General features: G+C 44.7%; 1 long non-coding RNA gene across 2 annotated transcripts in view; it reads left to right on the plus strand.

Annotated features, from left to right (window-relative positions):
* The first annotated feature begins 5,742 nt into the window (after window positions 1–5,742).
* Window positions 5,743–17,945, plus strand: part of LOC140096773 (uncharacterized) — a 77,425-nt gene continuing 65,222 nt past the window's right edge. Inside the window, exon 1 of one of the 2 annotated variants that reach the window (XR_011850076.1) lies at window positions 5,743–5,805. This is a non-coding gene — a long non-coding RNA (uncharacterized lncRNA). Of the gene's footprint in view, window positions 5,806–7,148; window positions 7,248–17,945 lie in introns of those variants that run through there. The other variant, XR_011850075.1, reaches the window with a different exon arrangement.

Below are 17,945 nucleotides of genomic sequence, written 5' to 3' on the forward strand. Positions count from 1 at the left end.
GTGCAGCCGACAAATCTGCGGCAACTGTGTGATGCCATCATGTCAATATGGACCAAAATTTCTGAGGAATGCTTCCAGCACCTTGTTGAATCTATGCCACGAAGAATTGGGGCAGTTCTGAAGGCAAAAGGGGGTCCAACCCGTTACTAGCATGGTGTACCTAATAAAGAGGCCGGTGAGTGTATTTTTTCAGTGGTATCATTGTGGGGCACATCATTTTTTATCACTTTTTTGTGATGGGTATTGATGAAAATGTTTTTTTCTGTAATTGTATAGTTTTTTAGGGCAATCATAGTGCAGGTACAGGCACGGCAATACTAAATATGTGGGTTTTTAAAATGTATTATTCTATTGTATTATGCTACTTTAGGGACTTTTACTTTATTTTAAAAATGTTTTTACCATTTTTTTTAACGTTTTCACTTTTATATACAACTATACTTGAACAAGAAATGCACTCAGTTTTGCTCTGATCGTGGGTGTGATAATTGGATATTAGCTGTAATATACAGCTATCACCCGCAACTCCTGGTGCTGGTTTTTCTTGTGAGCCCATGCCAGAAGCATGCCATAATATTATGGCGTTTTGCTGAAAGAGGTTAACTCTCCCACAATATGTTAATATTCATTAACATCCCGTCTAACTTAAATCTAGTGTTAACACAATCTTAATGCAACTGTGGACAGTATAAATTTGAAATTTCCTTTCGAACACAGGCTAAATGACAACAGCGGAGCCATAGGCGAAGCAGGAACATGACGGTGGTAAGGGGGGACCTATAACGACTGAATTTAGATGATAGTATTGATGTAAGATGATGGTCCTTGTTAAAAGAACAGAGTGGGTGGGATAGTGTAGTGATGTAAAATGGGAGGAGCTCAGGAGTAGATGTCACTCCCTGTCCTGTATCTCTCTTTCTCTTTCTCTCTCTAGAAGCACAGAAAGAAACATGTCCCTCCCACCCGCCCTTTACTATCATTAATTTACAACTGGTTATTTACCAATTACATGTATAATTCTATGAAAATGATTGTCTGTTTTTTTTTTTTTTTGAACTTTGACACTGTTTATCTTGTATCATGTAAATTTCTTAATTGACTGTTGATGAGATGAAGTTGGTGTTATCCTCCTAAGCCCAAGGGAAGGGCAATTCTTCAGCCATGGTTCCCTAGAGGTTTCCTCCACAGGGGGTTTTTCCTCTCCTGAGCGCTGTGGGATGACTCTTTGTGAGTCGGAGGTTGCACATATTTAAAGTTTCTGCCTGGAGATTAAAATTAAAAATGTTATGCTCCTGGCTTTAAAATGGAAGAAGAAAGAAATATCTAAATAAAAATGTAGATATAAAATTAAAAACAAATAAATAAAAGAATATGTATTTAAAAAAAAAAATAGAATGGGAGTCAAAGTTTGGCATTTTGTTATCTGTTGCAGCTTTTATTTTGCGGTGGAGTCAGGTGGAAGGTGCAGGCAAGTTATTGGTGGACTAATTTAACTTATAGAGGATGTAAAAGCTCATGGTGGTCAACAGCCTGAGCTTTGGAAGTGGCCAGCCTCAAGGCTCTGGTAATGGTAAAAGCAGCCAGGGGCGGGCGCGGTGGTGAAGCACACAATGGATAATCTTCACTAGGGTCATTGGTGCTCTTAAAGTGTACTGGCTCTGCTAGAATGGCAGCCAGAGCGTGCCGCCCCCCTTTGTTGATGTCTGGCCAGGTGCTGTATGTCAGGCATCTTTAGATTGGGGTATTGGGGAATCCCACCCCTAGCATGTCACCTGACTCCTCCTCTGATTGTTTTATTCCTGTGATTCAAATAAAGCTGTGGCCATTTCACCCATTACGTTATGTGGTTGTGTATTTTTTCCATACACCGTGTTTTTCTCTTGTCTAAACTGTTTTAAAATAAAGTGGGGGTCCATCCCATATCCACACGTCTTGACACTGCCTGTTTGGGCTCTCAGGACAAAGCACTTTTTTACTTTTCTATAACATACCTTTATATTTTTCATCTGGCTATTCTGCTACATATATTTATTAAACATCATTCACTTTACAGTATAAAACACATAATTAGTAGGTTTGCGCAATAATGGAGATACTTAATGGGGCACATTTACTTACAAAGTCATTTGAATTCACTAAAAGTGCATTGTCCGTTTATAATGCTGTGTGGGGTGATTCACTAAGATCGTGTGCCACAAAACATGAATGTGTCGCTTCCACGCACTGGTCCAACAGAGTTTACCATCTTTTTTGTGATGCACCTTTAACATGGGACACAATTTGCGTGGGTCACAATTTGAAAGTTAAATATGCAACGGCACGTCCCCTAATTTGTGTTGCATGGAGGTTAGCGCAGCTGCACCACAAAGTGGTCACGCGTGACACAATCGCAGCGCTGACACTTCTTAAAAACTTGTATTAGGTGTTTTAGTCATGAAGAATGTGCAAAGTCTGATTAAAGTGGAGCAGTGCGACCCTTAGTAATTGTTTTATTATGTTTTATATCTTTAGCAAAAAAAACCCTTTAAACCTTTTAATACCTTAAGTTGCTTTCAGGTGATGTCGCGTGAATAGTATCATAGTATCATATGCCTAGAGTGGGCACGTCGATGGGTACCCCTATCGCCTGCACTTTAACCAACATTTTTTTGATAGTTTTTGAATCTCGTTATATCCACTCTGTGCAACCCATTTGCCAAACATATCCCCATGTTTTCACGTTACGTGGATGATATTTTTATAGTCTGGGACGGCTCTCAAGATGAGTTCTTCCAATTTGTCAACTATTTGAACTCTTCTAATGATATGAACATGAGATTTACGGCTAATTTTGGGGCGAGTCTTAAGATTTTTTAGAAGTTCGAGTAAAAGTAAGGGAAAACCCACAAGGAGCAACTCACTTTTGCATCATGATAGCTTCCACCCTGCAAATGTTAAATGTAGTGTTCCCTACAGACAGTTTTTACATTTAAAAAGGCTGAATAGTGACATTACAAGATTTCATTAACAAGCCACTGAACTGGCTACATGCTTTGTCGAACGGAGGCTATCCAACCAGCACCGTAAAAGCTGCCCTCTAGAAAGCTGCTGCAGTTCCCTGACGGAGTTTATTTTCCAATGGCAAATCTCATAAGAAAGGAAATGAGATGAGATTTGTTTTCTCTTGATTTTTGAGGATGCAGCCATTTTATAGCTCAACGCTCAGCCCCATTTTTTGTATTCTGACTTGCGTTGCTTTATATGGTTATAACTTTTGAACACTGTTACTTATCAAAGGGATTCTGAGAAAGTTTTTTTCCCCACATGTTGTACTTCATTTTAGTGGTAAATTTTGGCTGATAAGTTTTGCGATTATTTACAGAAAAAAAGAAAAATTTATGAATTTTTAAAAAAAAATTGCCATTTTTGAAATTCGAAATCATTGCGTTTTCAGGCAGATAGATTTACCACCTAAGTTGCTGAATAACATTTCCCATATGTCTACTTTACATATTCATAATTGTTGAAATGTCTGGATAATTTAGTTTGATGTCACACGGCTTACAAATCGAATATTGTTTTTCTGTATTTTCAGAATTGACTAGTTTGGGGATAAATACCGTTTTCAATGAAATCAAAACCTCCTATGTAATCAACCCATTTTCAAACATGCACCCCTCAAACTATTAGAAACTATATACTGTCTCTATATGTTATGGGGCTTATGGGCATTTTTATTTATTATTTTTTATTGAATAACATTTTTTCTTTTACTTTTTTACTTTTATATGGGAAAAATCATCTGATTGCTTGTTCATGATAATATTGGACGCAGAGAGCAAAGGGAACATTGGAACATCAACCAAAATTGACTGACCTTGTATCATGTAGACCTTTGGTCACTTTCAGACGTTGCCTCCCTTTTGAAAACTGAGCTAATTCGGAGTAGGTACTCTGTCCCAAGACAGAATTGGCTATGTGATATTATTCCTAATGGAAACCACAAATGTGGACACTGCAACTTCTGCAAATATAACATGCAAGCTAAAACGCTGTAACTAGGAGGTATTAGAGTGGATGTCAGAGATTTTATTACTTGCAGAACCATCTTTCCAGTCTACGTCCTCTGCAATAGGTTTTACATTGGGAAGACAATTAGAAATATTCTTGTTAGATTCAGAGAACATCTTAACTCCATCATACAACACATTAGAACACATCATCCCAGTGACCTTACACTGCTTTGCTTTTCTGGCATTGAAAGGGTAAAAAAGGATCCTAGGGGGTGGAGACCGCCAGAAGGACTTACTACGCCATGAAGCCAAGTGGATTCTAAAATGTGATGCACTGGGTGTCTTGGGATTGAACGATCGCAATGATTTAAGTGTGTTTCTGTGAGTCTTGGGTTCCTTCTTATCTAGTGATATTGTCATAATGAATTGTTGTTTAAAAGTTCTGCTGTCTCTGTGTAGTAACGGATTATTCTGCGATTCCCGTTTATTATATTTTAGTATGTCACTTCATGTATAGGTATTTTTATATTGTTACTTTATACCTAGACCCATGTATCCATGATTGTAATACTGATGTTGTGTTTCTATGACAACTTTCCTTGAGCTGTGCTTAAATTGCACATGCTCCGGGGAAGTGACGTCAGTGGCTCGAGAAAGCACTTTGCAGCGCGAAATGGCCCCTTTGTCTTAACGCATGTTGGCGTCCTTTACCTGCTCTTACACCAATTAAAGTTTTATAGTACTGCATCGGTGGGTGCCGCATCTCTTCTTTACATGCAAAATAATCCTGGTCCAGACTATATCCAGGTATATTTTGCATAGGCCAGAATATATCCCGGGGTATAAAGTAGCCTAGCTGCTTTAGTGTGTACACACTTGAAAACAAACCCGCTCAACTCCAGGTACACAAGCCTTTCTTTCCCCGGACAACACAAACTCGAAATGGGTGAGGTTGGCGCTCACTTGTTTTTAAATAAATGTGAATGCTTTATTGGTCCACGGTAAAACAACAGTTACAGGTTCATACAGATGGATAAAAAAGCTTATTTGAAAAGTTTCAGACCTGTTCAGTCTTTAGTCATAGTTCTTTAGTTAGTTCTTTTCCTCTCCTCATGATGGTTTAGTATATTCTATCCCTTCATTTATTTTGTTTTTTGCCTGGTACCAGCACTCCACCCCATTCGACCCAGGTGCTTTTAAATTAGCAGGAGACTGCATGTAGGGGCTGCCTACTTCTTCTCAGCTAGCGCCTGAGACTACATGGAACAGTGAGTATTCAACTCCTGTTCACACATGGTGAGCCTTTTTCCTGTTCACATGGTGCGGTGTTGCATGGCGTTCGCTGCTTCTGTTGTGCGGTGCTGGTGGGGACCTGGGCCTGGAGCCATGGGGGCTATGCCTGCCAGTATGGGTGCTGGGGGGCAACCAGGTCTTGGTCCCTGCCGGCGCTGTGCTGCAGCGGTGGTGGACGCCATGTGATGCTGCACACAATAGCGTAGGGACCCACCAAAAAGAGGTCACCTTGAAGTGGTTGGTGGGCTTATATAATTTAATCAAAATGTAACTAAGAACCTCGAGTTCGTTATATAATGTAGCCTAGCGGCAGTAGATCATTGTGTGATGTGTGGATGTGCGGTCCAGTTCTTTTTCTCTCCTCATGTTGGTTTAGTATATTCCATCCCTTCATTTATTTTGTTTTTTGCCTGGTACCACCACTCCACCCCATTTGACCCAGGTGCTTTTAAATTAGCAGGAGACTGCATATAGGGGCCGCCTACTTCTTCTCAGCTAGCGCCTGAGACTACATGGAACAGTGAGTATTCAACACCTGTTCACACATGGTGAGCCTTTTCCTGTTCACATGGTGCGGTGTTGCATGGCGTTCGCTGCTTCTATTGTGGGGTCACCTTGAAGTGGTTGGTGGGCTTATACAATTTGATCAAAATGTAACTAAGAACCTCGAGTTCGTTATATAATGTAGCCTAGCGGCAGTAGATCATTGTGTGATGTGTGGATGTGTGGTCCAGTTCTTTTTCTCTCCTCATGTTGGTTTAGTCATAGATAGCATTCGTAAAAACATTCAGAGTGAATATACCTTGTTCACCGTTTTTTTCTTAAATCTCCACCCCTATTGTTAAGTTTAAGCTTTTCCAGGCCACAAAAAGAAAAACTGGATAAATCTCTTCCATGATGTTGTATGAAGTGTCTGGATGCAATAGATTACTGTGTTCTATATTAGTGACCCCACTAAAATGTTCTCGTATGCATTCTTTAAGCGTCCTGCTAGTGCAGCCAACATAATCTTGATAACAGATCATACTGGTGATACAATAGACCACATTTGTAGTATTGCAATTTATAAAGTCACGGATAGGCAAATTTACAAGCTCATGCAAAATGGCAACACTTAGGCCATTTTCACACTTGCGTTTTTCACACGCGTGTTCTGCGCGTGCTTTCGACGTGCAGAACTTGCAATGCACTCTGACCCATTGTAATCAATGGGCTTTTTCAGACTTGCATTTTTTTTCGCGTGCGCACGCACCAAAAACACATTGCACTCTGGGACACATGCAAGTGCAATGCGTTTTTCACGCATCAATTGCCATAGAAAAGATAGAGCTCAGTCCTGAGTACTTTTCACGCGCATTATCTGCGCGTGAAAAACGCATTGAAATTGCATTGAAAACGCAACCTGAAAACCTTGATCAAACTCTGACGTGATCTGCAACGCAAATGTGGAAGGGGCCTTACAGATGTTGGCCCCACATTTGAAGAAACCACTGGTAATGAGCCATGTGCGTTTATGCTGTTTTGTGCTTATATTTCTCAGGGATAACATTCCTCCTATGGTGGGAGCTCTTCTAGTGGAGAAAGAGTAGCCTTCTTGTAAAATTTCATGTAACTCATCGTCTTGATGTAAAATTGGTAAATGTGTTCTAATGATACATTGCATATGTTTAAGTTCTTCACTATAGGTAGTTACAAAGGTAGGTCTAGATTTTTCTGCATGTATGAATGGGGGTTTATCAGAAGCAGAAAGCAGATCTGAACAGATCTTTCTAGCTCTATCTAAGTTCCATTTAGCATATCCTCATTCTCAGTGTATTTTCTATAAGGTCCACCTCCCTTCTGAAATCTGTTTCAGTAGAGCAGTTTCTCTTTGCTCTTAACATTTCTCCTGTAGGTACTCCCTTGATTGTATGTATAGGATCACAAGAGGAGTTATGGAGTGTTCCTAGCAGTTGTTTTACGGTATGTTGATCTATAAATACATTCTGACAGTTGTTTTACGGTATGTTGATGTATAAATACATTCTGGCTTGTTATTTTGCGTTAAGAGTTTTACCTTTTCAGGTTAAAATAGCATAGTGATAGAAACTTTTTCCTGTGGGTGAACGTGATTACATTGGTGATTCCCCCACTTATTTAAAATTAAAAAGTTTATGCAGTTCACTGTACATGATCAAAAAACATGCTAAAATTATTCTGTAAGTAACTATGATTTGGCAAAAAAAAACACCTCTTTGAGAAAACTGGATAACTCATTGAGGGTCATTTACTAAGGGCCCGAATCACGTTTTTATAGCGGGTTACCCGAATTTTTCCGTTTTGCAACTATTTTCCCTGAATTGCCCTGGATTGTGGCGCATCAGCGCCGGCATGCCTGGGACAGAAATGGGGGGGCATGGCCGTACGAAAACGCAACGGATTCGGAAAAACCGCCACATTTAAAAAAAAAAAAAAAAAAAAGTGTCGCTTGACACACACTTACCTGCACCCGGCCTGGCTTGGTGAACTTCAGTGCACTCCGATGGAATTCAGCGCAGCAGTGACACCTAGTGGACATTGGGGGAACTACCTTAGTGAATCGCTGGAAGACCCAAATCCTCCACACAGAACACGCCGCTGGATCGCGAATGGACCGGGTAAATAAATCTGCCCCATTATGTATTGCCATATTCTTTTTTTTATTCCTCAATTATAAGAGCATTATTAGGGTTTAACTTATTGTGGTAATGGTAAGATAGGGTAGGTAGTATTTTTAATTATTTCATTATTTTTTTATTGTTAAAAACTATCTTAACTTTATTTTTGTGTCCCATTAGGGATACCTTGATCTCTTGTTCAGATCTTTGGCAACTCCTGCCACAAAGGTGGGGGGGGTTTGGGAAGGTGGACTATAAGAGACATCTCTCTCCTTAGCTGACGCAATGATGCTTGATCAGTTAAAGGGTTAAACTGTCCTGCATGGAATGACGTAGCAGGGGCCAGGCTGTGTGAAACAGTTTGTCTCCTGCTGTTGATGGGGCTGATACTCAGGGAGATTTATCAGGCATGTATGCCCGTTTTCTGACATACAAGCCCTGAATTAAATGCAATATGCAATGGGGGTCATTTACTAAGGGCCCGATTCACGTTTTCCCGACGTGTTCCCCGAATATTTCCGATTTGCGACGATTGTACATGAATTGCCCCGGGATTTTGGCGCACGCGATCGGATTGTGGCGCATCGGCGCCGGCATGCACGCCACGGAAATCGGGGGGCGTGGCCGAACGAAAACCCGACGGATTCGGAAAAACCGCCGCATTTTTTAAAAAAATTGTGTCGCGAAAATTTCACTCACCTTCATCCAGGATAGGCCGGTGTATTTCAAGGCATTCCAGCGGACTTCAGCGCAGCAGCGCCACCTGGTGGACGGCGGAGGAACTACCATCATAAATCCCGGCCGGACCCGAATCCACCGCAGAGAACGCGCCGCTGGATCACGAATGGGCCGGGTAAGTAAATCTGCCCCAATATCTCCAGCAATTGAGATCATTATCTCCTTTATGTAAGCTCTACACCAGTCACGTTAATGCCTTCATGGAGGGATTGGCTGCAGATGAAGGTTTCTCCCTGGGGCAACCCTGATTTAGAGATAGGGATCCCAAGTGGTGGTGAATGCGGTGACGTGATGGTAATAGCCTTGCAGAAGGACTCACTCAGAGACAGAGTTTGTAAAGCATTCAACCTACAGTTCATTTATTGGAACTTAGCAACGGCCACAACAGCAGTAATATCAACTGGATCAAGATGGATGGTTGAATATATAGTTTCACAGGAGGTGCTCACAGCCTGGTAAAGGTAGCTTCAGGAGAGGATAGTTTGCTGCTTCAGCATCAGGATGAGACAGATTCCTGAAGGTAAATGTCTGCTGGGGGCCTGGTCTCCAGATAGGCCAAGTAGGAGTTCAAAGGTTATCCCACCAGCAAACATATGCTGAAACTAATATGCTGAAACAAACATTACATCTGATTGGTCCTGCCTCTCAACTCTTAGCACTTCTCTAGGTATTTTTCAATATCTAATTTTACCAAGTCTTCCTTTCCACTTTCAGACTTTATCGTCCTTTCTGTTACTTTCAATAATTCTTCACCTTCTCTCACCTTCGGTGTGGGTGTTTATGAGGACAGGCATGGAGATCAATCTGTCATGATTAAGTAAGAATCACACCACTGGACACTTTAAAAGGAGGCTGGTGCTTGGCATCATTGTTTCTCTTCTGTTAACCATGGTTATCTCTAAAGAAACATGTTCAGTCATCATTGCACTGCACAAAACTGGCCTAACAGGGAAGAGTATCGCAGCTAGAAAGATTGCACCTCAGTCAACAATCTATCGCATCATCAAGGAATTCATGGAGAACCGTCCCATTGTTGCCAAAAAGGCTCCAGGGCGCCCAAGAAGGACCAGCAAACCCCAGGAATGCCTCTTAAAAGTGTTTCAGCTTCGGGATCGGGCTACCAGCAGTGCAGAGCTTGCTCAGGAATGGCAGCAGGCATCTGCACGCACTGCAAGGCCTGGTGTCAAGGAGGGCAGCAAAGAAGCCACTTCTTCTTTCCAGAAAAAACACCAGGGACAGACTGATATTCTGCAAAGGTACAGGGAGTGGACTGCATAAGGCTGGGGTAAAATCATTTTCTCTGATGAATCCCCTTTCCGATTGTTTGGAACATATGGAAAACAGCTTGGTCGGAGAAGACAAGGTGAGTCTTGTCTCATGTCAACTGTAAAGCATCCTGCAACCATTCATGTGTGGGGTTGCTTCTCAGCCAAGGGAATTGGCTCTCTCACAGTCTTGCCTAAAAACACATACATATAGCAACACGGAAAATACACGTATGTACAATATCAAACGATTAGAGATGAGCGAGCACTAAAATGCTCGGGTACTCGTTATTCTAGATGAACTTTTCCCGATGCTCGAGTGCTCGTCTCGAATTACGAGCCCCATTGAAGTCAATGGGAGACTCGAGCATTTTTCAAGGGGACCAAGGCTCTGCACAGGGAAGCTTGGCCAAACACCTGGGAACCTCAGAAAAGGATGGAAACACCACGGAAATAGACAGGAAACAGCAGGGGCAGCATGCATGGATGCCTCTGAGGCTGCTTAATCGCACCATTACGCCAAAATTATGGGCAACAGCATGGCCATGACAGAGTGACCGAATGAGGCTAGATAGCATCTAAAACATGCAATAATTGACCCTGACACTATGGGGGACGGCATGCAGAGGCAGCGGCAGCAGCGGCAGGCTAGAGAGTGTCATGGCGACATACGCTAAATGGACTCAGGCTTCACCAAAGGAGGTGAGCAAGAAGTGCTGAAATGATTTCCTATGTGAACAAAAGTTTGACGGTATATTTAGTCGATAACACAGCATGGTGGCGACATAGTGACCAAGTTCCATAACGTATCTGGTGAAACACCCGAAAAATGAGCCTGACACAGTTCTTTTGATAAGGGGACGACCTGTGGAGGCAGCCATGGAGACGACTTCCATGATTAAGAGCGACAGTATGGGGCATTCATATTGCGCTGCTATGATTGCAACTTCAGGTCTCCAGCATGGCGGCGACAGATGGGCCGAGTTCCACTATGTATCTGGTGAAACACCTGAAAATTCTGCCTGACACAGCTCGTTTGATAAGGGGATGATGTGCTGCATATCCTCTCGTGCTCCAGTGTTTGGGGTATAGAGAGTTGAAATGAGACATTGGTGGACGCTGTGGAGGATCGTGGAGGCAAAATGGACAGGAAACAGCAGGGGGAGCATGCATGGATGCCTCTGAGGCTGCCTAATCTTGGGATGGAGCTGGCGGTCCACTGCCAGGCGAGCTTTCGCCTGTCCAAGCCCCTGTCTCTCGGCTCCTCCCCACCCAAAATGGGCCTGGGGGCCAGAAGCGTTTACTTTGAAAAAATTATAATTTTCAAAGCAGGCCGGGTCGTTTGAATATTTCACCTAGGAATAATGGAATAGCATAGTGGTTCTATTTTCAATTGTTTTTACGGAAATGGTTCCATGATTAAGAGCTACAGTATGGGGCATCCATATTGCGCTGCTATGATTGCAAGTTCAGGTCTCCAGCATGGCGGCGACAGATGGGCCGAGTTCCACTATGTATCTGGTGAAACACCTGAAAATTCTGCCTGACACAGCTCGTTTGATAAGGGGACGATGTATGGAGGCAGTGAACTAGTAGTAGATTAAAGGTGCTGCAGTTAAAACTATGTTAGTTGGATCTTGGGATGGAGCTGGTGCTCCGCTGCCAGGCAAGCTTTCGCCTATCCAAGCCCCTGTCTCTCGGCTACTCCCCAAACAGCACTTCTAAGAACCTTTTGTATAAGATCAAGTGTAGTAGCGTTCTTATAAGTTTGGGATATGGCGGGTGAGGGGAATGTAAACAGATGCGCAAGAAGCGCTGAATTAATATCGGTAAATGATAAAAGTTTGCCAGTATATTTTGTGGATTACACAGCTGGGTGGCGACAAAGTTAACAAGTTTGATGTGGAAGCCATGAAAACAACCCAAAATTCTGCCTGACACAGTTCGTTTGATAAGGAGACCATGTATGGAGGCAGCTATATGGACGACTTTTGGAGGCAGCTATGGCGATGACGTGTGGAGGTAGCAATGGAGACAAGGTGGGGAGCCAGCTAAAAAGACGACATGTGGAGGCTGCTATGGAGACAATTTAATTTGGATAGTGCCTGTATGTGGCAGTCCAAAAAAGTTTTCAAACCAGAGGAGCAGGTAGGTGGTCCTCCAGAAAAATTACATAGATTGAGTGCCTGTATGTGGCACTCCCAAAACTTGCTTAAAACAGAGGACCGGGTAGGTGGCCCTCCAGAAAAATTAAATACATAGAGTACTATAGCTGGAGCCAGTTGGCCCTGGCAAAAAATAGCCAGTTTCCTCTGCTTTACTGTACAAAGAGGAGGAGAAGGAGGACAATGAGGAGGAGGAGTGCATACATTTATTCAGGTTCAGCTTCTTTCACCTGGTGGAGAATGAAAATCCGGAGAAATCCAGGCTTTATTCATCTTGATAAGCGTCAGCCTGTCAGCGCTGTCCGTAGACAGGCATGTATGCTTATCGGTGATGATGCCACCAGCTGCACTGAAAACCCGCTCGGACAACACGCTAGCGGCAGGGCAGGCAAGAACCTCCAAGGCGTACAGCGCCAGTTCGTGCCACATGTCCAGCTTTGAAACCCAGTAGTTGTAGGGAGCTGTGTGATCTTTTAGGACGATGGTATGGTTAGCTACGTACTCCCTCACCATCTTTCTGTAAAGATCAGCCCTACTCTGCCGAGACTGGGGACAGGTGACAGTGTCTTGCTGGGGTGACATAAAACTGGCAAAGGCCTTGTAAAGCGTACCCCTGCCAGTGCTGGACAAGCTGCCTGCTCGCCTACTCTCCCTCGCTACTTGTCCCGCAGAAGTACGCCCTCTGCCGCTAGCGCTGTCAGAAGGGAAATACTGTTTCAGCTTGTGCACCAGGGCCTACTGGTATTCATGCATTCTCACACTCCTTTCCTTTCCAGGGATGAGAGTGGAAAGATTTTGCTTGTACCGTGGGTCCAGGAGAGTGAATTCCCAGTAATCGGTGCTGGAATAAATTCTTTGAACGAGAGGGTCACGGGATAGGCAGCCTAGCATGAAATCTGCCATATGCGCCAGAGTACCAACGCGTAAGAATTCACTCCCCTCACTGGCCTGACTGCCCATTTCCTCCTCCTCCAACTCCTCTTCTTCTGCCCTTACACGCTGAACAGTGAAGGACTGAACAATGGCCCCCTCTTCTGTCTCGCCAACATTCTCCTCCTCATCCTCCTCAGATTGGGGTATATCTTGAGGAAACGCTGAACTATGAGATTTAACACATGGGCCAGGCATGGCTCATGTGTCAGTCTGCCGAGTTGCAGAGCCGCCACCAGGTTACGGCCGTTGTCACACACAACCATGCCTGGCTTCAGGTTCAGCGGTGCCAGCCACAGATCAGTCTGCGCCGTGATGCCCTGTAATTGCTCTTGGGCGGTGTGCCTTTTATCGCCTAGGCTCAGTAGTTTGAGCACCGCCTGCTGTCGCTTAGCGACGGCACTGCTGCTGTGCCAAGAGCTACCGACTGATGGCGCCATGCCCACGGATGGTCATTCGGAGGAGGAGGTGGAGGAGGGGTGGGAGGAGGAGGAGGCATAGTAGGCCTTTGAGAACTGGACCGAGGTAGGCCCCGCAATCCTCGGCGTCGGCAGTATAAGACCAGCCTCAGGGTCAGACTCGGTCCCAGCCTCCACCAAGTTAACCCAATGTGCCGTCAGCGATATATAGTGGCCCTGCCCAGCAGCACTCGTCCACGTGTCCGTGGTCAGGTGGACCTTGTCAGAAACGGCGTTGGTCAGCGCACGGATAATGTTCTCTGACACGTGCTTGTGCAGGGCTGGGACGGCACATCGGGAAAAGTAGTGGCGGCTGGGGACCGAATACCGAGGGGCGGCCGCCGCCATGAGGTTTCGAAAGGCCTCGGTCTCTACCAGCCTATAGGGCAGCATCTCCAGGCTAAGCAACTTGGAGATGTGGACGTTGAGGGCTTGGGCGTGTGGGTGGGTTGCGCTATACTTCCTTATGCGCTCCAGCGTCTGGGGTACGGAGAGCTGAACGCTGGTGGATGCTGTGGAGGATCGTGGAGGCGAAGATGGGGTTTACGCACGGGAGGTGTTTGGGCCGGGGTCCTGGGCAGGGGGCTGACTAGCAGATGACACAGGGGAAGGAGCAGTGGTGTGCCTGGCCGGAGGTGAACGGGCTTGGTGCCATTGAGTGGGGTGTTTAGCATTCATATGCCTGCGCATACTGGTGGTAGTTAAGCTAGTAGTTGTGGAACCCCTGCTGATCCTGGTTTGGCACAGGTTGCACACCACAGTCCGGTGTTCCGGTGTTTCTTTAAAGAACCTCCAGACTTCTGAAAATCTAGCCCTCGCCACGGGAGCTTGACTACGGGAAACATTTGGCGCTGATGCACCAGCTCTGGCCCTGCCTCTCCTTCTGGCCCCACCACTGCCTCTTTCAACCTGTTCTGCTATAGGACTCGCCTCCGTCTCAGAAGCACTGTGTTCACCCGGCCTATCAACCCAGCTTTAAATTTTTTTTTTTTTTTGTTTATTTTTTTTTATTATTTTTATTTTTTTAAACAAATGCAAATTATTTTTTTAAACAAATGCTATGGCTAGTTTCTAACCTACGCTGACAGCACACAACTGGATTTTGTGCTGTGCCTGATGACTTTGAGTTATAAAAAGAAATAAACGTAAAAAAATATAAATCAGCAGACTGTGCCTAATTCAAATCAAACCCCTAATAAATTGTCCCACTTCGGTGTTTGAGGTGGATATGTGTGTCACTAAGAGCTAAACACAACAGTAGCAAGTCTCCCTGCAAATTCCTCACAATATGGTACTAGCTGCACTACTAATGGCAGCAAGCCCAGCCACAGGCAAACCAAAAAAAAGTAAAATAAAACGTTATTGTAGCCCTAAGAAGGGCTGTTGGGTTCTTGTAGAATCACTCCTGCCTAATAGAACACCCTAACGCTTTCCCTGACCAGCAGCAGCTCTCTCCCTAGCGGCATCCAGACAGAGAATGATCCAAGCAGCGCGGGCAGGGGCTAGTCTATTCCAGGGTCTCCTGATCTGGCCAGCCAACCACTGCTATCGACGTGTAAGGGTACCACGTCATGCTGGGTGGAGTGCAGAGTCTCCTGGCTTGTGATTGGCTCTGTTTCTGGCCGCCAAAAATCACAACGGCGGGAGATGCCATTTTCTCGAGCGGGCGAAGTATTAGTCCGAGCAACGAGCAGTTTCGAGTACGCTAATGCTCGAACGAGCATCAAGCTCGGACGAGTATGTTCGCTCATCTCTACAAACGATACATTAATTGCAGTAGCATGTTTGTTATCTACATTATCAAGTGTACAAAATGTCAGAAATTATATGTGGGCAGCATGATAAGACAACCTAAAAAGAGATTTCTTGATCATCTAAATGATATTGGTTTTCTTAAGAGACATAATACCGAGGAAGACATAAGCTATAATGGCAAGAAAATTTATCTCCAATGTAGCCAAACACTTTTATGTGGAACATGAGGGCAACACGGAGGGATTACAGGTCTATGCTGTATAACAAGTTTGTATGAATAAGACCGGTGGTGATAGAGAAAAGATACTAAGAGATCGGGAAGCCTTTTGGATCTTCCATCTCAATACGAGATTCCCAAAGGGATTGAACTACAAGAATGAAATTATGTTTCATTAGAATACAGCGTAATTTATATTCGTACCTATTATACATCTATTTCTACTATAGCCTGTAGACTTACCGTGCTATACTTCTGGTGAAACCTGAGTAATAATGTATTGGAAGCTTACGTGTGGATAGATATGCAATTATTTAGGGAAGTTCCCCTGCAATGTGGTATAGGATTGGTGCTTCCCAATCTGCCTCTTGATGTATCGGGCTGCCAGTAGCGCAGCGTTTATACTTTTCGTTTGAAAAGTTGCCGGCAGCAGCGAGTGCGGAGGCGCGGGGACAGTAACGCCCTGCGCCGGCCCACTCCCGTTCAGCCGCGCCCCCCCTCTTCACGCCCCACTGGTGTGAAGGTGGCGGATTGAGGAAAATAATCGCAAAAACTAGCAATAAGCTAGCATTTGCGATTATTTCAGGGCCTCTGCGCCAGTGGCGGTGCGCAGAGGTCCTGATAAATATGCCCCTTTGGGTCCATGGCCTGGAAACTCCCCAGATCTTAATCCCATTGAGAACTTCTGATCAATCATCAATAGACGGGTGGACAAACAAAAACCAACACATTGGGGGTCATTTACTAAGGGCCCGATTCGCGTTTTCCTTACGTGCTACCCGAATATTTCCGATTTGCGCCGATTTCCCCTGAATTGCCCCGGGATTTTGGCGCACGCGATCGGATTGTGGAGCATCGGCGCTGGCATGCACACGATGGAAATCGGGGGCGTGGCCAAATGAAAACTCGACGGATTCGGAAAAAACGCCGCATTTAAAAAAAAAAAATCTGTCGCGGAGCTTGCACTTACCTTCACTCAGCCTGGCTCGGTGAACTCCAGTGCGTTCCGATGCTTTTCAGCGCAGCAGCGACACCTGGTGGACAGCGGAGGAACTACCTTAATGAATCCCGGCCGGACCGGAATCCGGTGCAGAGAACGCGCCGCTGGATCGCGAATGGACCGGGTATGAAAATCTGCCCCATTGTGACAAAATGCAAGCATTGATTGTGCAAGAATGGACTGCTATCAGACAGGATTTGGTCCAGAAGTTGATTGAGAGCATGCCAGTGAGAATTGCAGAGATGCTGAAGAAGAAGGGTAAACACTGCAAATATTGACTTGCCACATTAACTCATTCTGTTGTTACTCATAATATGATTGCACTTGTATTTCTGTATGTGATAAAAACATCTGACAAACACACATAAAAACCAGAGGGCAACAGATCATGTGAAAATATAATATTTGTGTCATTCTCAAAACTTTTGGCCATGACTGTAGATGAGATGGCACCACTCACTATCTGAAATTTTTAACACAGACGCGGGCAACCTTTGCACACCCAAAAAACTTGTTTTATTTGTCAGTGCTTCAGGATTGCTGAACGTCTGTGGCAAAAATTGCGCACATCTGCAGACTTTCTACACTCCAAATTTATGCTAAAAACCTATAACTCTGCCCTTCACCTTGCTGCACAAGTCTATTTTACCAATGTAATATCCCTTCTCTCTAACAACCCCAAAAGGCTCTTTGATACTCTTTACTCCTTACTAACACCAAAGGTGCAGCCATCAGTCACACACATTTAGGTTGAAGATCTGGCCACCTACTTTATAGATAAAATTGATTGCATTTGTCAGTAAAAAAGTGCTCAATGTCATGGCCGAACCCGCAATCCTCGTTGTGGAACGCGGGTACACCCATGTGGCTTAAATAGTCTTCTAGAAAATGGGTATCACAAAATAACGGCGCTGGCCCTTTAAATCTTCTAAAGCAGGCGTGCGCGAGCCCGAGCCCTAGGAGTCGGAAATGCGCATGCCTGGAGCTAGCAACGTGCTACGAGCAGAGAGGGGCACGGGTGAGCCCGCGACCCGCGATATGGGGCCGTGACAACTTCTCAAAGTTGCTCCTAAAGAAGTGAAAGCCACCAGCATTCCTACGCACCTGTTTCTCCTTGGATCTTCCAGGGTTTCCAGACCTAGCTTTCCAAAGCTGCTCCTAAAGTGAAAGCCTACAGCGTTCCTACGCTCCTATGTCTTCAGCGTTCCTAGGCTCCTGTTTCTTCAGCCTGCCTCCACGTTCCTCTCCAGCGTTCCTGTGTCTTCAGCCCTCCTCCGTGTTCCTGCTGTTCCTCCCAGGGTTCCAGTCCAGCGGTGTCTCCAGTCCATGCCAGCGTTACTAGTGTTCCTTCGTGTTCCTGAGTTCCAGAGTTCCTCTCCAGTGCTGTAATGTCCTGCTGTCTTCCTAGGCTCTGACTGTTTTCTGCATTGTTACCTTGGCTGCCATCGCGGGCATAGAACAAACCCCCACGGTGGTCCAGATGGTCCACAGACTCT

Source organism: Engystomops pustulosus, chromosome 1, assembly GCF_040894005.1.
Source record: "Engystomops pustulosus chromosome 1, aEngPut4.maternal, whole genome shotgun sequence".
In the NCBI taxonomy this organism is placed as follows: domain Eukaryota; kingdom Metazoa; phylum Chordata; class Amphibia; order Anura; family Leptodactylidae; genus Engystomops; species Engystomops pustulosus.